Below are 24,462 nucleotides of genomic sequence, written 5' to 3' on the forward strand. Positions count from 1 at the left end.
CTAATATCAAACCGGAGACCCTCCCTATAGCATGAGATGTGATATCCAACTCCTTCCCATTCCAATCCTGAGACCCGTCCTATACTATGAGATGTTATATCTCAATGCTTCTAATACCAAACCTGAGACTGTCCTATAACATGAGATGTGATATCTCAATGCTTCTAATAACAAACCTGAGAGCCTTCCTATAACATGAGATGTGATGTCCAACTCCTTCCCAATCCAATCCTGAGACCCTTCCGATAGCATGAGATATGATATCTCAATGCTTCTAATACAAAACCACAGACCCGTCCTATAACTTGAGATGTGATATCCAAATCCTTCTCCTTCCAAACCTGAGACCCTTCCTTTAGCATGAGATGTGATATACAACTCCCTCCCATTCCAATCCTGAGACCCTTCCTATAGCATGAGATGTGATATCCCAATGCTTCTACCAAACCTGAGACCCTTCGTATAGCATGAGATGTGACATCCAACTCTTCCCATCCAATCCTGAGACCCTTCCTATAACATCAGATGTGATATCCAACTCCTTCCCAATCCAATCCTGAGACCCTTCCGATAGCATGAGATGTGATATCTCAATGCTTCTAATACCAAACCTGAGACCCTCCCTATAGCGTGAGATGTGATATCAAAGTCCTTCCCATTCCAATCCTGATACCCTTCCTATAACATGAGATGTGATATCCAACTCTTCCCATCCAATCCTGAGACCCTTCCTATAACATGAGATGTGATATCCAACTCCTTCCCAATCCAATCCTGATACCCTTCCTATAACATGAGATGTGATATCCAACTCCTTCCAATTCCAACCTGTGACCCTTCCTATAGCATGAGATGTGATATCTCAATGCTTCTAATATCAAACTTGAGACCCTCCCTATAGCATGAGATGTGATATCCAAATCCTTCCCATTCCAATCCTGAGACCCTTCCTATAACATGACATGTGATATCCAACTCCTTCCCAATCCAATCCTGAGACCCTTCCGATAGCATGAGATATGATATCTCAATGCTTCTAATAACAAACCTGAGACCCTTCCTATAACATGAGATGTGATATCCAAATCCTCACCATTCCAATCCTGAGACTCTTCCTATAACATGAGATGTGATATCCAACTCCTTCCCAATCCAATCCTGAGACCCTTCCGATAGCATGAGATATGATATCTCAATGCTTCTAATACCAAACCATTGACCCGTCCTATACATTGAGATGTGATATCCAAATCCTTCCCCTTCCAAACCTGAGACCCTTCCTTTAGCATGAGATGTGATATCCAACTCCTTCCCATTCCAATCCTGAGACCCTTCCTATAGCATGAGATGTGATATCCTAATGCTTCTACCAAACCTGAGACCCTTAATATAGCATGAGATGTGATATCCAAATCATTCCAATTTCAATCCTGAGACCCTTCCTATAGCATGAGATGTGATATCTCAATGCTATTAATACCAAACCTGAGATCCTTCCTATAACATGAGATGTGATATCCAACTCCTTCCCAATCCAATCCTGAGACCCTTCCGATAGCATGAGATGTGATATCTCAATGCTTCTACCAAACCTGAGACCCTTCCTATAGCATGAGATGTGATATCCAACTCCTTCCCATTCCAATCCCGAGACCCGTCCTATACTATGAGATGTTATATCTCAATGCTTCTAATACGAACCTGAGACTGTCCTATAACATGAGATGTGATATCTCAATGCTTCTAATAACAAACCTGAGAGCCTTCCTATAACATGAGATGTGATTTCCAACTCCTTCCCAATCCAATCCTGAGACCCTTCCGATAGCATGAGATATGATATCTCAATGCTTCTAATACCAAACTACAGACCCGTCCTATAACTTGAGATGTGATATCCAAATCCTTCCCCTTCCAAACCTGAGACCCTACCTTTAGCATGAGATGTGATATCCAACTCATTCCCATTCCAATCCTGAGACCCTTCCTATAGCATGAGATGTGATATCCCAATGCTTATACCAAACCTGAGACCCTTCCTATAGCATGAGATGTGATATCTCAATGCTATTAATACCAAACCTGAGATCCTTCCTATAACATGAGATGTGATATCCAAATCCTTCCCAATCCAATCCTGTGACCCTTTGATAGCATGAGATGTGATATACAAATGCTTCTAATATCAAACCTGAGACCCTCCCTATAGCATGAGATGTGATATCCAACTCCTTCCCATTCCAATCCTGAGACCCGTCCTATACTATGAGATGGTATATCTCAATGCTTCTAATACCAATCCTGAGACTGTCCTATAACATGAGATGTGATATCCCAATGCTTCTAATAACAAACCTGAGACCCTTCCTAAAGGATGAGATCTGATATCTCAGTTCTTCTAATACCAAACCTGATTCCCTTCCTATAACATGAGATGTGATATCCAACTCCTTCCCATTCCAATCCTGAGACCCTTCTTATACCATGAGATGTGATATCCAACTCCTTCCCATTCCAATCCTGAGACCCTTCCTATAGCATGGATGTGATATCCAACTCCTTTCCATTCCAATCCTGAGACCCGTCCTATACCATGAGATGTGATATCTCAATGCTTATAATACCAAACCTGAGACTGTCCTATAACATGAGATGTGATATCTCAGTGCTTCTAATAACAAACCTGAGACCCTTCCTATAACATGAGATGTGAAATCCAAATCCTTCCCATTCCAATCCTGAGACCCGTCCTATACCATGAGCTGTGATATCTCAATGCTTCTAATACCAAACCTGAGACTGTCCTATAACATGAGATGTGATATCTCAATGCTTCTAATAACAAACCTGAGACCCTTCCTATAACATGAGATGTGATATCCAAATCCTTCCCATTCCAATCCTGAGACCCTTGCTATAGCATGAGATGTGATATCCAACTCTTTCCCATTTCAATCCTGAGACCCGTCCTATACCATGAGATATGATATCTCAATGCTTCTAATACCAAACCTGAGACTGTCCTATAACATGAGATGTGATATCTCAATGCTTCTAATAACAAACCTGAGACCCTTCCTATAACATGAGATGTGATATCCAAATCCTTCCCATTCCAATCCTGAGACACTTCCTATAACATGAGATGTGATATCCAACTCCTTCCCAATCCAATCCTGAGACCCTTCCGATAGCATGAGATATGATATCTCAATGCTTCTAATACCAAACCACAGACCCGTCCTATAAATTGAGATGTGATATCCAAATCCTTCCCCTTCCAAACCTGAGAAACTTCCTTTAGCATGAGATGTGATATCCAACTCCTTCCCATTCCAATCCTGAGACCCGTCCTATACCATGAGATATGATATCTCAATTCTTCTAATACCAAACCTGAGACTGTCCTATAACATGAGATGTGATATCTCAATGCTTCTAATAACAAACCTGAGAGCCTTCCTATAACATGAGATGTGATATCCAACTCCTTCCCAATCCAATCCTGAGACCCTTCCGATAGCATGAGATATGATATCTCAATGCTTCTAATACCAAACCACAGACCCGTCCTATAACTTGAGATGTGATATCCAAATCCTTCCCCTTCCAAACAGGAGACCCTTCCTTTAGCATGAGATGTGATATCCAACTCCTTCCCATTCCAATCCTGAGACCCTTCCTATAGCATGAGATGTGATATCCCAATGCTTATACCAAACCTGAGACCCTTCCTATAGCATAAGATGTGATATCTCAATGCTATTAATACCAAACCTGAGATCCTTCCTATAACATGAGATGTGATATCCAACTCCTTCCCAATCCAATCCTGAGACCCTTCCGATAGCATGAGATGTGATATCTCAATGCTTCTAATATCAAACCTGAGACCCTCCCTATAGCATGAGATGTGATATCCAACTCCTTCCCATTCCAATCCTGAGACCCGTCCTATACTATGAGATGTTATATCTCAATGCTTCTAATACCAAACCTGAGACTGTCCTATAACATGAGATGTGATATCTCAATGCTTCTAATAACAAACCTGAGAGCCTTCCTATAACATGAGATGTGATATCCAACTCCTTCCCAATCCAATCCTGAGACCCTTCCGATAGCATGAGATATGATATCTCAATGCTTCTAATACCAAACCACAGACCCGTCCTATAAATTGAGATGTGATATCCAAATCCTTCCCCTTCCAAACCTGAGACCCTTCCTTTAGCATGAGATGTGATATCCAACTCCTTCCCATTCCAATCCTGGGACCCGTCCTATACCATGAGATATGATATCTCAATTCTTCTAATACCAAACCTGAGACTGTCCTATAACATGAGATGTGATATCTCAATGCTTCTAATAACAAACCTGAGAGCCTTCCTATAACATGAGATGTGATATCCAACTCCTTCCCAATCCAATCCTGAGACCCTTCCGATAGCATGAGATATGATATCTCAATGCTTCTAATACCAAACCACAGACCCGTCCTATAACTTGAGATGTGATATCCAAATCCTTCCCCTTCCAAACAGGAGACCCTTCCTTTAGCATGAGATGTGATATCCAACTCCTTCCCATTCCAATCCTGAGACCCTTCCTATAGCATGAGATGTGATATCCCAATGCTTATACCAAACCTGAGACCCTTCCTATAGCATGAGATGTGATATCCAACTCCTTCCCATTCCAATCCTGAGACCCTATCTATAGCATGAGATGTGATATCTCAATGCTATTAATACCAAACCTGAGATCCTTCCTATAACATGAGATGTGATATCCAACTCCTTCCCAATCCAATCCTGAGACCCTTCCGATAGCATGAGATGTGATATCTCAATGCTTCTAATATCAAACCTGAGACCCTCCCTATAGCATGAGATGTGATATCCAACTCCTTCCCATTCCAATCCTGAGACCCGTCCTATACTATGAGATGTTATATCTCAATGCTTCTAATACCAAACCTCAGACTGTCCTATAACATGAGATGTGATATCTCAATGCTTCTAATAACAAACCTGAGAGCCTTCCTATAACATGAGATGTGATATCCAACTCCTTCCCAATCCAATCCTGAGACCCTTCCGATAGCATGAGATATGATATCTCAATGCTTCTAATAGAAAACCACAGACCCGTCCTATAACTTGAGATGTGATATCCAAATCCTTCTCCTTCCAAACCTGAGACCCTTCCTTTAGCATGAGATGTGATATACAACTCCTTCCCATTCCAATGCTGAGACCCTTCCTATAGCATGAGATGTGATATCCCAATGCTTCTACCAAACCTGAGACCCTTCCTATAGCATGAGATGTGATATCCAACTCTTCCCATCCAATCCTGAGACCCTTCCTATAACATGAGATGTGATATCCAACTCCTTCCCAATCCAATCCTGAGACCCTTCCGATAGCATGAGATGTGATATCTCAATGCTTCTAATACCAAACCTGAGACCCTCCCTATAGCGTGAGATGTGATATCAAAGTCCTTCCCATTCCAATCCTGATACCCTTCCTATAACATGAGATGTGATATCCAACTCTTCCCATCCAATCCTGAGACCCTTCCTATAACATGAGATGTGATATCCAACTCCTTCCCAATCCAATCCTGATACCCTTCCTATAACATGAGATGTGATATCCAACTCCTTCCAATTCCAACCTGTGACCCTTCCTATAGCATGAGATGTGATATTTCAATGCTTCTAATATCAAACTTGAGACCCTCCCTATAGCATGAGATGTGATATCCAAATCCTTCCCATTCCAATCCTGAGACCCTTCCTATAACATGACATGTAATATCCAACTCCTTCCCAATCCAATCCTGAGACCCTTCCGATAGCATGAGATATGATATCTCAATGCTTCTAATAACAAACCTGAGACCCTTCCTATAACATGAGATGTGATATCCAAATCCTTCCCATTCCAATCCTGAGACCCTTGCTATAGCATGAGATGTGATATCCAACTCTTTCCCATTTCAATCCTGAGACCCGTCCTATACCATGAGATATGATATCTCAATGCTTCTAATACCAAACCTGAGACTGTCCTATAACATGAGATGTGATATCTCAATGCTTCTAATAACAAACCTGAGACCCTTCCTATAACATGAGATGTGATATCCAAATCCTTCCCATTCCAATCCTGAGACACTTCCTATAACATGAGATGTGATATCCAACTTCTTCCCAATCCAATCCTGAGACCCTTCCGATAGCATGAGATATGATATCTAAATGCTTCTAATACCAAACCACCGACCCGTCCTATGAATTGAGATGTGATATCCAAATCCTTCCCCTTCCAAACCTGAGACCCTTCCTTTAGCATGAGATGTGATATCCAACTCCTTCCCATTCCAATCCTGAGACCCATCCTATACCATGAGATATGATATCTCAATTCTTCTAATACCAAACCTGAGACTGTCCTATAACATGAGATGTGATATCTCAATGCTTCTAATAACAAACCTGAGAGCCTTCCTATAACATGAGATGTGATATCCAACTCCTTCCCAATCCAATCCTGAGACCCTTCCGATAGCATGAGATATGATATCTCAATGCTTCTAATACCAAACCACAGACCCGTCCTATAACTTGAGATGAGATATCCAAATCCTTCCCCTTCCAAACCTGAGACCCTTCCTTTACCATGAGATGTGATATACAACATCTTCCCGTTCCAATCCTGAGACCCTTCCTATAGCATGAGATGTGATATCCCAATGCTTATACCAAACCTGAGACCCTTCCTATAGCATGAGATGTGATATCCAACTCCTTCCCATTCCAATCCTGAGACCCTTCCTATAGCATGAGATGTGATATCTCAATGCTATTAATACCAAACCTGAGATCCTTCCTATAACATGAGATGTGATATCCAACTCCTTCCCAATCCAATCCTGAGACCCTTCCGATAGCATGAGATGTGATATCTCAATGCTTCTAATATCAAACCTGAGACCCTCCCTATAGCATGAGATGTGATATCCAACTCCTTCCCATTCCAATCCTGAGACCTGTCCTATACTATGAGATGTTATATCTCAATGCTTCTAATACCAAACCTGAGACTGTCCTATAACATGAGATGTGATATCTCAATGCTTCTAATAACAAACCTGAGAGCCTTCCTATAACATGAGATGTGATATCCAACTCCTTCCCAATCCAATCCTGAGACCCTTCCGATAGCATGAGATATGATATCTCAATGCTTCTAATACAAAACCACAGACCCGTCCTATAACTTGAGATGTGATATCCAAATCCTTCTCCTTCCAAACCTGAGACCCTTCCTTTAGCATGAGATGTGATATACAACTCCTTCCCATTCCAATCCTGAGGCCCTTCCTATAGCATGAGATGTGATATCCCAATGCTTCTACCAAACCTGAGACCCTTCCTATAGCATGAGATGTGATATCCAACTCTTCCCATCCAATCCTGAGACCCTTCCTATAACATGAGATGTGATATCCAACTCCTTCCCAATCCAATCCTGAGACCCTTCCGATAGCATGAGATGTGATATCTCAATGCTTCTAATACCAAACCTGAGACCCTCCCTATAGCGTGAGATGTGATATCAAAGTCCTTCCCATTCCAATCCTGATACCCTTCCTATAACATGAGATGTGATATCCAACTCTTCCCATCCAATCCTGAGACCCTTCCTATAACATGAGATGCGATATCCAACTCCTTCCCAATCCAATCCTGATACCCTTCCTATAACATGAGATGTGATATCCAACTCCTTCCAATTCCAACCTGTGACCCTTCCTATAGCATGAGATGTGATATCTCAATGCTTCTGATATCAAACTTGAGACCCTCCCTATAGCATGAGATGTGATATCCAAATCCTTCCCATTCCAATCCTGAGACCCTTCCTATAACATGACATGTAATATCCAACTCCTTCCCAATCCAATCCTGAGACCCTTCCGATAGCATGTGATATGATATCTCAATGCTTCTAATAACAAACCTGAGACCCTTCCTATAACATGAGATGTGATATCCAAATCCTTCCCATTTCAATCCTGAGACCCTTCCGATAGCATGAGATGTGATATCCAACTCCTTCCAATTCCAACCTGTGACCCTTCCTATAGCATGAGATGGGATATCCAACTCCTTCCCAATCCAATCCTGAGACCCTTCCGGTAGCATGAGATGTGATATCTTAATGCTTCTACCATACCTGAGACCTTCCTATGGCATGAGATGTGATATCAAACTTCCTCCCATTCCAATCCTGAGACCCTTCCTATAGCATGAGATGTGATATCCAACTCCTTCCCATTCCAATCCTGAGACCCTTCCGATAGCATGAGATATGATATCTCAATGCTTCTAATACCAAACCACAGACCCGTCCTATAAATTGAGATGTGATATCCAAATCCTTCCCCTTCCAAACCTGAGACCCTTCCTTTAGCATGAGATGTGATATCCAACTCCTTCCCATTCCAATCCTGAGACCCTTCCGATAGCATGAGATATGATATCTCAATGCTTCTAATACCAAACCACAGACCCGTCCTATAACTTGAGATGTGATATCCAACTCCTTCCCAATCCAATCCTGAGACCCTCCCTATAGCATGAGATGTGATATCCAACTCCTTCCCATTCCAATCCTGAGACCTGTCCTATACTATGAGATGTTTTATCTCAATGCTTCTAATACCAAACCTGAGACCCTTCCTATAACATGAGATGTAATATCCAAGTCCTTCCCATTCCAATCTTAAGACCCTTCCGATAACATGAGATGTGATATCCAACTCCTTCCCAATCCAATCCTAAGACCCTTCCGATAGCATGAGATATGATATCTCAATGCTTCTAATACCAAACCACAGACCCGTCCTATAACTTGAGATGTGATATCCAAATCCTTCCCCTTCCAAACCTTAGACCCTTCCTTTAGCATGAGATGTGATATCCAACTCCTTCCCATCCAATCCTGAGACCCGTCCTATACCATGAGATGTTATATCTCAATGCTTCTAATACCAAACCTGAGACTGTCCTATAACATGAGCTGTTATATCTCAATGCTTCTAATAACAAACCTGAGACCCTTCCTATAACATGAGATGTGATGTCCAAGTCCTTCCCATACCAATCCCGAGACCCTTCCTATAACATGAGATGTGATATCCAACTCCTTCCCAATCCAATCCTGAGACCCTTCCGATAGCATGACATGTGATCTCTCAATGCTTCTAATACCAAACCTGAGACCCTCCCTATAGCGTGAGATGTGATATCAAAGTCCTTCCCATTCCAAACCTGAGACCCTTCCTATTGCATGAGATGTGATATCCAACTCCTTCCCAATCCAATCCTGAGACCCTTCCGATAGCATTAGATGTGATATCTCAATGCTTCTAATATCAAACCTGAGACCCTCCCTATAGCATGAGATGTGATATCCAACTCCTTCCCATTCCAATCCTGAGACCCTTCCGATAGCATGAGATGTGATATCCAACTCCTTCAAATTCCAACCTGTGACCCTTCCTATAGCATGAGATGGGATATCCAACTCATTCCCAATCCAATCCTGAGACCCTTCCGATAGCATGAGATGTGATATCTTAATGCTTCTACCAAACCTGAGACCTTCCTATGGCATGAGATGTGATATCAAACTCCTTCCCATTCCAATCCTGAGACCCTTCCTATAGCATGAGATGTGATATCCAACTCCTTCCCATTCCAATCCTGAGACCCGTCCTATACCATGAGATGTGATATCTCAATGCTTATAATACCAAACCTGAGACTGTCCTATAACATGAGATGTGATATCCAAATCTTTCCCATTCCAATCCTGAGACCCTTCCTATAGCATGAGATGTGATATCCAACTCCTTCCCTTCCCATTCCAATCCTGAGACCCATACTATACCATGAGATATGATATCTCAATGCTTCTAATACCAAACCTGAGACTGTCCTATAACATGAGATGTGATATCTCAATGCTTCTAATAACAAACCTGAGACGCTTCCTATAACATGAGATGTGAAATCCAAATGCTTCCCATTCCAATCCTGCGTCTCTTCATATAGCATGAGATTTGATATCTCAGTGCTTCTAATACAAAACCTGAGACCCTTCCTATAACATGAGATGTGATATCCAACTCCTTCCGATACCAATCCTGAGACCCTTCCTATACCATGAGATGTGATATCTCAATATTTCTAATACCAAACCTGAGACCCTTCCTATTGCAAGAGATGTGACATCCAAATCCTTCCCATTCCAAACCTGAGACCCTTCCTATAGGATGAGATGTGATATCCAACTCCTTCCCATTCCAATCCTGAGACTCTTCTTATAGCATGAGATGTGTTATCTAACTCCTTCCCATTCCAATCCTGAGACCGTTCCTATAGCACGAGATGTGATATCTCAATGCTTCTACCAAACCTGAGATCCTTCCCATAGCATGAGATGTGATATTCAACTCCTTCCCATTCCAATCCAGAGACCCTTCCGATAGGATGAGATTTATTATCTCACTCCTTCAAATACCAAACTTGAGACCCTTCCTAAAGGATGAGATCTGATATCTCAGTTCTTCTAATACCAAACCTGATTCCCTTCCTATAACATGAGATGTAATATCCAACTCCTTCCCATTCCAATCCTGAGACCCTTCCTATAGCATGAGATGTGATATCCAACTCCTTCCCATTCCAATCCTGGGACCCTTCCAATAGCATGAGATGTGATATCCAACTCCTTTCCATTCCAATCCTGAGACCCGTCATATACCATGAGATGTGATATCTCAATGCTTCTAATACCAAACCTGAGACTGTCCTATAACATGAGATGTGATATCTCAATGCTTCTAATAACAAACCTGAAACCCTTCCTATAACATGAGATGTGATATCCAAATCCTTCCCATTCCAATCCTGAGACCCACCCTATACCATGAGATGTGATATCTCAATGCTTCTAATACCAAACCAGAGACTGTCCTATAATATGACATGTGATATCTCAATGCTTCTAATAACAAACCTGAGACCCTTCCTATAACATGAGATGTGATATCCAACTCCTTCTGATTCCAATCCTGAGACCCGTCCTATACCATGAGATATGATATCTCAATGCTTCTAATACCAAAACTGAGACTGTCCTATAACATGACATGTGATATCTCAATGCTTCTAATAACAAACCTGAGACCCTTCCTATAACATGAGATGTGATATCCAAATCGTTCCCATTCCAATCCTGAGACCCTTCCTATAACATGAGATGTGATATCCAACTCCTTCCCAATCCAATCCTGAGACCCTTCCGATAGCATGAGATATGATATCTCAATGCTTCTAATACCAAACCACAGACCCGTCCTATAAATTGAGATGTGATATCCAAATCCTTCCCCTTCCAAACCTGAGACCCTTCCTTTAGCATGAGATGTGATATCCAACTCCTTCCCATTCCAATCCTGAGACCCGTCCTATACCATGAGATATGATATCTCAATGCTTCTAATACCAAACCTGAGACTGTCCTATAACATGAGATGTGATATCTCAATGCTTCTAATAACAAACCTGAGAGCCTTCGTATAACATGAGATGTGATATCCAACTCCTTCCCAATCCAATCCTGAGACCCTTCCGATAGCATGAGATATGATATCTCAATGCTTCTAATACCAAACCACAGACCCGTCCTATACCTTGAGATGTGATATCCAAATCCTTCCCCTTCCAAACCTGAGAACCTTCCTTTAGCATGAGATGTGATATCCAACTCCTTCCCATTCCAATCCCGAGACCCTTCCTATAGCATGAGATGTGATATCCCAATGCTTATACCAAACCTGAGACCCTTCCTATAGCATGAGATGTGATATCCAACTCTTCCCATCCAATCCTGAGACCCGTCCTATACCATGAGATGTTATATCTCAATACTTCTAATACCAAACCTGAGACTGTCCTATAACATGAGATGTGATATCTCAATGCTTCTAATAACAAACCTGAGACCCTTCCTATAACATGAGATGTGATATGCAAGTCCTTCCCATTCCAATCTTGAGACCCTTCCTATAACATGAGATGTGATATCCAAATCCTTCCCAATCCAATCCTGAGACCCTTCCGATAGCATGAGATATGATATCTCAATGCTTCTAATACCAAACCACAGACCCGTCCTATAACTTGAGATGTGATATCCAAATCCTTCCCCTTCCAAACCTGAGACCCTTCCTTTATCATGCGATGCGATATCCAACTCCTTCCCATTCCAATCCTGAGACCCTTCCTATAGCATGAGATGTGATATCTCAATACTTCTACCAAACCTGAGACCCTTCCTATAGCGTGAGATGTGATATCCAACTCTTCCCATCCAATCCTGAGACCCGTCCTATACCATGAGATGTTATATCTCAATGCTTCTAATACCAAACCTGAGACTGTCCTATAACATGAGATGTGATATCTCAATGCTTCTAATAACAAACCTGAGACCCTTCCTATAACATGAGATGTGATGTCCAAGTCCTTCCCATTCCAATCCTGAGACCCTTCCTATAATATGAGATGTGATATCCAACTCCTTCCCAATCCAATCCTGAGACCCTTCCGATAGCATGAGATGTGATATCTCAATGCTTCTAATACCAAACCTGAGACCCTCCCTATAGCGTGAGATGTGATATCAAAGATCTTCCCATTCCAATCCTGATACCCTTCCTATAACATGAGATGTGATATCCAACTCTTCCCATCCAATCCTGAGACCCTTCCTATAACATGAGATGTGATATCCAACTCCTTCCCAATCCAATCCTGAGACCCATCCGATAGCATGAGATATGATATCTCAATGCTTCTAATATCAAACCTGAGACCCTCCCTATAGCATGAGAGGTGATATCCAACTCCTTCCCATTCCAATCCTGAGACCCTTCCGATAGCATGAGATGTGATATCCAACTCCTTCCAATTCCAACCTGTGACCCTTCCTATAGCATGAGATGGGATATCCAACTCCTTCCCAATCCAATCCTGAGACCCTTCCGATAGCATGAGATGTGATATCTTAATGCTTCTACCATACCTGAGACCTTCATATGGCATGAGATGTGATATCAAACTCCTTCCCATTCCAATCCTGAGACCCATCCTATACCATGAGATATGATATCTCAATGCTTCTAATACCAAACCTCAGACTGTCCTATAACATGAGATGTGATATCTCAATGCTTCTAATAACAAACCTGAGACCCTTCCTATAACATGAGATGTGATATCCAAATCCTTCCCATTCCATTCCTGAGACCCTTCCTATAGCATGAGATGTGATATCCAACTCCTTCCCATTCCAATCCTGAGACCCATCCTATACCATGAGATATGATATCTCAATGCTTCTAATACCAAACCTGAGACTGTCCTATAACATGAGATGTGATATCTCAATGCTTCTAATAACAAACCTGAGGCCCTTCCTATAACATGAGATGTGATATCCAACTCCTTCCCAATCCAATCTTGAGACCCTTCCGATAGCATGAGATATGATATCTCAATGCTTCTAATACCAAAACCACAGACCCATCCTATAACTTGAGATGTGCTATCCAAATCCTTCCCCTTCCAAACCTGAGACCCTTCCTTTATCATGAGATGTGATATCCAACTCCTTCCCATTCCAATCCTGAGACCCTTCCTATAGCATGAGATGTGATATCCCAATGCTTCTACCAAACCTGAGACCCTTCGTATAGCATGAGATGTGATATCCAACTCTTCCCATCCAATCCTGAGACCCTTCCTATAACATGAGATGTGATATCCAACTACTTCCCAATCCAATCCTGAGACCCTTCCGGTAGCATGAGATATGATATCTCAATGCTTCTAATATCAAACCTGAGACCCCCCCTATAGCATGAGATGTGATATCCAAATCCTTCCCATTCCAATCCTGAGACCCTTCCGATAGCATGAGATGTGATATCCAACTCCTTCCAATTCCAACATGTGACCCTTCCTATAGCATGAGATGGGATATCCAACTCCTTCCCAATCCAATCCTGAGACCCTTCCGATAGCATGAGATGTGATATCTTGATGCTTCTACCATACCTGAGACCTTCCTATGGCATGAGATGTGATATCAAACTTCTTCCCATTCCAATCCTGAGACCCTTCCTATAGCATGAGATGTGATATCCAACTCCTTCCCATTCCAATCCTGAGACCCGTCCTATACCATGAGATGTGATATCTCAATGCTTCTAATACCAAACCTGAGACTGTCCTATAACATGAGATGCAATATCTCAATGCTTCTAATAACAAACCTGAGACCCTTCCTATAACATGAGATTTGATATCCAAATCCTTCCCATTCCAATCCTGAGACCCTTCCTATAACATGAGATGTGATATCCAACTCCTTCCCAATCCAATCCTGAGACCCTTCCGATAGCATGAGATATGATATCTCAATGCTTCTAATACCAAACCACAGACCCGTCCTATGAATTGAGATCTGATATCCAAATCCTTCCCCTTCCAAACCTGAGACCCTTCCTTTAGCCTGAGATGTGATATCCAACTCCTTCCCATTCCAATCCTGAGACCCGTCCTATAACATGAGATGTGATATCTCAATGCTTCTAATAACAAACCTGAGAGCCTTCCTATAACATGAGATGTGATATCCAACTCCTTCCCAATCCAATCCTGAGACCCTTCCGATAGCATGAGATATGATATCTCAATGCTTCTAATACCAAACCACAGACCCGTCCTATAACTTGAGATGTGATATCCAACTCCTTCCCAATCCAATCCTGAGACCCTTCCGATAGCATGAGATGTGATATCTCAATGCTTCTAATATCAAACCTGAGACCCTCCCTATAGCATGAGATGTGATATCCAACTCCTTCCCATTCCAATCCTGAGACCCGTCCTATACGATGAGATGTTTTATCTCAATGCTTCTAATACCAAACCTGAGACTGTCCTATAACATGAGATGTGATATCTCAATGCTTCTAATAACAAACCTGAGACCCTTCCTATAACATGAGATGTGATATCCACGTCCTTCCCTTTCCAATCTTGAGACCCTTCCTATAACATGAGATGTGATATCCAACTCCTTCCCAATCCAATCCTAAGACCCTTCCGATAGCATGAGATATGATATCTCAATGCTTCTAATACCAAACCACAGACTCGTCCTATAACTTGAGATGTGATATCCAAATCCTTCCCCTTCCAAACCTGAGACCCTTCCTTTAGCATGAGATGTGATATCCAACTCCTTCCCATTCCAATCCTGAGACCCTTCCTATAGCATGAGATGTGATATCCCAATGCTTCTACCAAACCTGAGACCCTTCCTATAGCATGAGATGTGATATCCAACTCTTCCCATCCAATCCTGAGACCGTCCTATACCATGAGATATTATATCTCAATGCTTCTAATACCAAACCTGAGACTGTCCTATAACATGAGCTGTGATATCTCAATGCTTCTAATAACAAACCTGAGACCCTTCCTATAACATGAGATGTGATGTCCAAGTCCTTCCCATACCAATCCCGAGACCCTTCCTATAACATGAGATGTGATATCCAACTCCTTCCCAATCCAATCCTGAGACCCTTCCGATAGCATGAGATGTGATATCTCAATGCTTCTAATATCAAACCTGAGACCCTCCCTATAGCATGAGATGTGATATCCAACTCCTTTCCATTCCAATCCTGAGACCCTTCCGATAGCATGAGATGTGATATCCAACTCCTTCCATTTCCAACCTGTGATCCTTCCTATAGCATGAGATGGGATATCCAACTCCTTCCCAATCCAATCCTGAGACCCTTCCGATAGCATGAGATGTGATATCTTAATGCTTCTACCAAACCTGAGACCTTCCTATGGCATGACATGTGATATCAAACTCCTTCCCATTCCAATCCTGAGACCCTTCCTATAGCATGAGATGTGATATCCAACTCCTTCCCATTCCAATCCTGAGACCCGTCCTATACCATGAGATGTGATATCTCAATGCTTCTAATACCAAACCTGAGACTGTCCTATAACATGAGATGTGATATCTCAATGCTTCTAATAACAAACCTGAGACCCGTCCTATAACATGAGATGTGATATCCAAATGCTTCCCATTCCAATCCTGAGACCCTTCCTATAACATGAGATGTGATATCCAACTCCTTCCCAATCCAATCCTGAGACCCTTCCGATAGCATGAGATATGATATCTCAATGCTTCTAATACCAAACCACAGACTCGTCCTATAACTTGAGATGTGATATCCAAATCCTTCCCCTTTCAAACCTGAGACCCTTCCTTTAGCATGAGATGTGATATCCAACTTCTTCCCATTCCAATCCTGCGTTTCTTCATATAGCATGAGATTTGATATCTCAGTGCTTCTAATACAAAACCTGAGACCCTTCCTATAACATGAGATGTGATATCCAACTCCTTCCGATTCCAATCCTGAGACCCTTCCTATACCATGAGATGTGATATCTCAATATTTCTTATACCAAACCTGAGACCCTTCCTATTGCAAGAGATGTGATATCCAAATCCTTCCCATTCCAAACCTGAGACCCTTCCTATAGGATGAGATGTGATATCCAACTCCTTCCCCATTCCAATCCTGAGACCCTTCCTATAGCATGAGATGTGTTATCTAACTCCTTCCCATTCCAATCCTGAGACCGTTCCTATAGCACGAGATGTGATATCTGTATGCTTCTACCAAACCTGAGATCCTTCCTATAGCATGAGATGTGTTATTCAACTCCTTCCCATTCCAATCCAGAGACCCTTCCGATAGGATGAGATTCATTATCTCACTCCTTCAAATACCAAACTTGAGTCCCTTCCTAAAGGATGAGATCTGATATCTCAGTTCTTCTAATACCAAACCTGATTCCCTTCCTATAACATGAGATGTGATATCCAACTCCTTCCCATTCCAATCCTGAGACCCTTCCTATAGCATGAGATGTGATATCCAACTCCTTCCCATTCCAATCCTGAGACCCTTCCAATAGCATGAGATGTGATATCCAACTCCTTTCCATTCCAATCCTGAGATCCGTCCTATACCATGAGATGTGATATCTCAATGCTTCTAATACCAAACCTGAGACTGTCCTATAACATGAGATGTGATATCTCAATGCTTCTAATAACAAACCTGAGACCCTTCCTATAACATGAGATGTGATATGCAAATCCTTCCCATTCCAATCCTGAGACCCGCCCTATACCATGAAATGTGATATCTCAATGCTTCTAATACCAAACCTGAGACTGTCCTATAATATGACATGTGATATCTCAATGCTTCTAATAACAAACCTGAGACCCTTCCTATAACATGAGATGTGATATCCAACTCCTTCCCATTCCAATCCTGAGACCCGTCCTATACCATGAGATATGATATCTCAATGCTTCTAATACCAAAACTGAGACTGTCCTATAACATGAGATGTGATATCTCAATGCTTCTAATAACAAACCTGAGACCCTTCCTATAACATGAGATGTGATATCCACGTCCTTCCCTTTCCAATCTTGAGACCCTTCCTATAACATGAGATGTGATATCCAACTCCTTCCCAATCCAATCCTAAGACCCTTCCGATAGCATGAGATATGATATCTCAATGCTTCTAATACCAAACCACAGACTCGTCCTATAACTTGAGATGTGATATCCAAATCCTTCCCCTTCCAAACCTGAGACCCTTCCTTTAGCATGAGATGTGATATCCAACTCCTTCCCATTCCAATCCTGAGACCCTTCCTATAGCATGAGATGTGATATCCCAATGCTTCTACCAAACCTGAGACCCTTCCTATAGCATGAGATGTGATATCCAACTCTTCCCATCCAATCCTGAGACCGTCCTATACCATGAGATATTATATCTCAATGCTTCTAATACCAAACCTGAGACTGTCCTATAACATGAGCTGTGATATCTCAATGCTTCTAATAACAAACCTGAGACCCTTCCTATAACATGAGATGTGATGTCCAAGTCCTTCCCATACCAATCCCGAGACCCTTCCTATAACATGAGATGTGATATCCAACTCCTTCCCAATCCAATCCTGAGACCCTTCCGATAGCATGAGATGTGATATCTCAATGCTTCTAATATCAAACCTGAGACCCTCCCTATAGCATGAGATGTGATATCCAACTCCTTTCCATTCCAATCCTGAGACCCTTCCGATAGCATGAGATGTGATATCCAACTCCTTCCATTTCCAACCTGTGATCATTCCTATAGCATGAGATGGGATATCCAACTCCTTCCCAATCCAATCCTGAGACCCTTCCGATAGCATGAGATGTGATATCTTAATGCTTCTACCAAACCTGAGACCTTCCTATGGCATGACATGTGATATCAAACTCCTTCCCATTCCAATCCTGAGACCCTTCCTATAGCATGAGATGTGATATCCAACTCCTTCCCATTCCAATCCTGAGACCCGTCCTATACCATGAGATGTGATATCTCAATGCTTCTAATACCAAACCTGAGACTGTCCTATAACATGAGATGTGATATCTCAATGCTTCTAATAACAAACCTGAGACCCGTCCTATAACATGAGATGTGATATCCAAATGCTTCCCATTCCAATCCTGAGACCCTTCCTATAACATGAGATGTGATATCCAACTCCTTCCCAATCCAATCCTGAGACCCTTCCGATAGCATGAGATATGATATCTCAATGCTTCTAATACCAAACCACAGACTCGTCCTATAACTTGAGATGTGATATCCAAATCCTTCCCCTTTCAAACCTGAGACCCTTCCTTTAGCATGAGATGTGATATCCAACTTCTTCCCATTCCAATCCTGCGTTTCTTCATATAGCATGAGATTTGATATCTCAGTGCTTCTAATACAAAACCTGAGACCCTTCCTATAACATGAGATGTGATATCCAACTCCTTCCGATTCCAATCCTGAGACCCTTCCTATACCATGAGATGTGATATCTCAATATTTCTTATACCAAACCTGAGACCCTTCCTATTGCAAGAGATGTGATATCCAAATCCTTCCCATTCCAAACCTGAGACCCTTCCTATAGGATGAGATGTGATATCCAACTCCTTCCCCATTCCAATCCTGAGACCCTTCCTATAGCATGAGATGTGTTATCTAACTCCTTCCCATTCCAATCCTGAGACCGTTCCTATAGCACGAGATGTGATATCTGTATGCTTCTACCAAACCTGAGATCCTTCCTATAGCATGAGATGTGTTATTCAACTCCTTCCCATTCCAATCCAGAGACCCTTCCGATAGGATGAGATTTATTATCTCACTCCTTCAAATACCAAACTTGAGTCCCTTCCTAAAGGATGAGATCTGATATCTCAGTTCTTCTAATACCAAACCTGATTCCCTTCCTATAACATGAGATGTGATATCCAACTCCTTCCCATTCCAATCCTGAGACCCTTCCTATAGCATGAGATGTGATATCCAACTCCTTCCCATTCCAATCCTGAGACCCTTCCAATAGCATGAGATGTGATATCCAACTCCTTTCCATTCCAATCCTGAGACCCGTCCTATACCATGAGATGTGATATCTCAATGCTTCTAATACCAAACCTGAGACTGTCCTATAACATGAGATGTGATATCTCAATGCTTCTAATAACAAACCTGAGACCCTTCCTATAACATGAGATGTGATATGCAAATCCTTCCCATTCCAATCCTGAGACCCGCCCTATACCATGAAATGTGATATCTCAATGCTTCTAATACCAAACCTGAGACTGTCCTATAATATGACATGTGATATCTCAATGCTTCTAATAACAAACCTGAGACCCTTCCTATAACATGAGATGTGATATCCAACTCCTTCCCATTCCAATCCTGAGACCCGTCCTATACCATGAGATATGATATCTCAATGCTTCTAATACCAAAACTGAGACTGTCCTATAACATGACATGTGATATCTCAATGCTTCTAATAACAAACCTGAGACCCTTCCTATAACATGAGATGTGATATCCAAATCCTTCCCATTCCAATCCTGAGACCCTTCCTATAACATGAGATGTGATATCCAACTCCTTCCCAATCCAATCCTGAGACCCTTCCGATAGCATGAGATATGATATCTCAATGCTTCTAATACCAAACCACAGACCCGTCCTATAAATTGAGATGTGATATCCAAATCCTTCCCCTTCCAAACCTGAGACCCTTCCTTTAGCATGAGATGTGATATCCAACTCCTTCCCATTCCAATCCTGAGACCCGTCCTATACCATGAGATATGATATCTCAATGCTTCTAATACCTTTTAAGACGGATTTCTGAACTCTGTCCTGGTGGCGCAGAAGTTCAGAAGGCCAACCTAATTACTTGGAACAGGGTAACCTCTGGACGAGCCAGACCAATCAAGGTAGCGATCGCGGCGGTCAAGACTAGGTCTCAAGAGGGGTGAGGGTGACTGAAATCCCGCAATGAGCACACAAAGCAAGATCACTTACAAACTACTCCAAACCGTTGTTATATTAAAAATATATACACATTTATTTCAAGGCCTTTAAAACAATGACCGTAGCGAGAAAATCACAATATAACGATAGTAAACCAACACATACCATATCAACACAACATATATACAAATACAACAAGTCTCAAGCGTTATATGCACGAAATGTGTAGTCCACCTAAAAGGGAGGGAAAACAGGCAGTACGCAATAATGCTTAGACCCAGTTCGCCTTCAGAGGCACCTAACTAGATGGAAGTCCGAGCCCTGCGAAGAGTGGAGCCTTGTGCTCAAAAGTACCTGCACGCTCTAGTGCCAACGGGCAAAAGGAGAAGCTCTTCGAGGGGAATCAGGCAGTTCAGTTTAGTGCACAAAAGAAGAAGAACAAGTTCCGCGACTCAAGCGCAGCCTCCACAGGGGGCAGAAGCAGAGCGCGAGTACGGAAAAGGGTGCTGTTTGACACAGCGGGGAAAAGCAATGGGCTCCTGCAGGAGGGCGACCAGATCCTAGCTATGCTACTCACCGGTCCCCGATGCAAGCAGACCCAGGCTTTTCCGCGTCAGTTTCAGCAGCTGGCAGGTTCAGAAGAGCAGGGAACGCCTCGTCGTCGTGTTGAGTAAAAAGACGTCCCAATCGAAGAAACCCGCACAGTTTGTTACCACAGCAGGGCAACGGAGCGGCCGTGTGTATCTGAGCCAAATGTACACTACTCACTTCAGACCTGGGAACGCCAAGTGTACGAAGCGTGTGAGAGTGACAAGGGCTCGAAATACTACACAACCTGGCGGCGGTTACAGAGCAAGACTCCCATGTAAGCTGGTCAGTCAGCTGGATGGCCCAGAGACGCTTCCGAAGGCTTACTGGCAGGAGATGGTGAAGATGCCGAGAATAGCTGTTCCCGCTATTCCAAGGGTCGAAGTACCAGTACAGGCCTTCTGATTCGATCAAAGGTGAAAAGGGTTTCACAAGGCGACAGCAGTGCAGAGGAGAAGTCCTTCAGCGGGTCACCAGTGATTCCTCGGTCCAGCTTCTTGGTTGCAGGATACTTGGCTCCTGTATTCCTTCGTTCGTGAGAACTCTGGAGTTCGACATGGTAGTGGTGTTTCCAGCCCCCTCTTATCCACGGTTCCCTTCGCGCCAAAATGGAGGTGACCCAATGGGAGATCCGACCATCAACACTCACACCATTCGTGGACCAATCACGGACCACGGTGGTCCCAGGCATTCACACCACCCTAGACTCTCTGGCACCCAGGATGTGAATTGGGACAAGACATTCCAGCCCACATCCTGGAGGCACACACAAGACATGTAGAAGCCTGCGAAAGCATCCGTGTTTCGCGGGAAAGTACATGCCCAAATAAGGAAGGCCCCGGGTCGGCTCGACCTGGGGATGGTGAAGGGAGCAAGACGGGCAGCGGACAGGACAAAGGTGCCTCGTGGTCTGGCCATTTTGGGAGCCAGGCCACCATTTTGGGTTAAGCGCGAGAAACGCGCTTAGAACGCCAATAGAAGCTCAAAACACAAGAAACGATCGCTGCCACCATTCCCGTCCCTGAATCACTTGCACCGATCAGATACAATCCTAAACGAGTATCTAGGGCCTTTAGAAGGCTAGAGACCCAAGAGAGCTGTAACTTAGCTTACAGTGCCCTCTTGTGTCATGTTGCACGAAAGCCGCAACATGATAAAAGAAACTACGGGAAACAGCGTTCCCCCGTACTGACTGTCTTAAGGGCATGTCAGTTTCCCCGTAAGAAAGGAGCGAAAGCCCAGAGGAGTGCGGCAGAAGGCTGCACTTCTCTGGCAAAGTCAAGAACAAGGTGAAAAACAACAGCAAAAAGTTTAGGGGTTGCCACATGGAAGGAAAATTACCTACAATTACGAAATCTTTCCTAACACTCGCCCCTCCCAGACTATGGACAGGGGGAACTAATCCACCCCTGGATGAGTCTCTTGTTCAGGTCGGTTAAACATTCTGGACAACCCATCAGCATTGCTATGTTGGACACCTGGCCTATGCTCAATAGTGAAGTCGAAGCCTTGTAGACTTATGGACCACCTAAGCAACTTTGGATTCTCCCCCTTCATGTTCATTAGCCACTTTAAGGGCTTATGGTCAGTTTGCACAGTGAAGTGGGTCCCATAGAGGTAGGGCCTCAGCTTCCTTAGGGCCCACACAACAGAGAAACATTCTTTCTCTACCGTGGACCATCTGAGCTCTCTGTCCTTAAGCTGGCGGCTAATAAAACCAATAGGGTGTTCCTTACCCTTCTCATCTACTTGTGATAGTACAGCTCCTATCCCAGTGTCAGAGGCGTCCGTCTGCACGATAAAAGGTCTTTGATAATCAGGGGCCCTGAGGACAGGGGCCTGGCACATGGAGTCTTTTAAGCCATTGAAGGCCTTCTCACACTCGTCGGCCCAAGTTACCTTCTTGGGTTTCTTCGGAGTTGTGAGGGCAGTCAGAGGGGCAGCTATGGTGCCATAGTCTGCCACAAAATTGCGATAATACCCCGTGAGTCCTAAGAAGGCTCTCACTTGGGTTTGCGTAGTGGGGGTTTGCCAGTCTTGTACTGCTTGTACTTTACTGGGAAGAGGCTGTATCCTCCCTCCACCTACTTCATGTCCAAGGTAAACCACTGAGCCTTGTCCAATCTGGCATTTACTAGCCTTTATGGTCAGGTGTGCTTTCTGAAGAGCCTGGAGCACAATCCCGAGGTGTTTCACATGGTCTTCCCAGGTGGAACTGAAAACTGCGATATCGTCCAGATATGCAAGACAGAATTCGTCCAACCCATTCAACACATGATTCACAAGCCTCTGGAAAGTGGCAGGTGCATTCTTCAACCCGAACGGCATTACCCGGAATTGGTAAAGGCCGTCAGGAGTAGAAAATGCTGTCTTCTCCTTGGCATGTTCTGCTAAAGCTATTTGCCAATAGCCAGCAGTGAGGTCAAACGTGCTGAGGTACTTGGAGGCACCCAAAGTATCCACCAGCTCATCTGTTCGAGGCAAGGGGTGTGCATCTGTCTTGGTGACAGCATTCAGAGCCCTGTAATCCATGCAGAACCTCAATTCAGAAGTGCCTGCCTTTGGAAACAAAACCACAGGGCTGGACCAAGGACTACTAGAGGGTTCAATCACCCCAAGGTCTAACATCTTGTTGACCTCGGTCTTAATATAAGACCGTACTTTGTCTGACATCCTGTATCCCCTACCTTTGGTAGGTACACTGTCTCCTGTGTCAATGTTATGTTTGCACCAAGGTGTCAAACCAGGCGACTGTGAAAACAGGGGGGAAAACTGCCTAAGCAAACTTTTCACCTCAGCCTGCTGATCAGAAGTCAGGTGAGGGGCCACTCGGACACCCTCAAAGGAGCTATCTGAAGGACCGCTTTGGAACAGGTCGGGAAGAGGTTCAGACTCCTCTTCCTCAACATCTGAAGCCAGTAGCAGTGCTGCGATTTCGACTCTTGGGACAAAAGCCTTCAGCCTATTCACGTGAAACACTTTTGGAGCCTGTCCAGGACTTCCAAGGTCCACTAAATAGTTAACCTCACCCAGGGGCTCCACCACTGTGTAAGGGCCTGACCATTTGTCCTGTAAAGCTCGAGGCCTTATGGGATTCATGATCAGGACTTGTTGACCAGGTGTAAAGTTGATGAGGGAAGCTTTCTGGTCGTACCAATGTTTCACCAGCGCTTGTCCTGCCTTCAATTTATCACTAGCCAAGCCCATCAGAAGTACCATCCGTTTTCTGAGCCCTAGCACAT

This window comes from Ambystoma mexicanum, chromosome 14 (assembly GCF_040938575.1).
Source record: "Ambystoma mexicanum isolate Mex_15411 chromosome 14, UKY_AmexF1_1, whole genome shotgun sequence".
Classification (NCBI taxonomy): Eukaryota; Metazoa; Chordata; class Amphibia; order Caudata; family Ambystomatidae; genus Ambystoma; species Ambystoma mexicanum.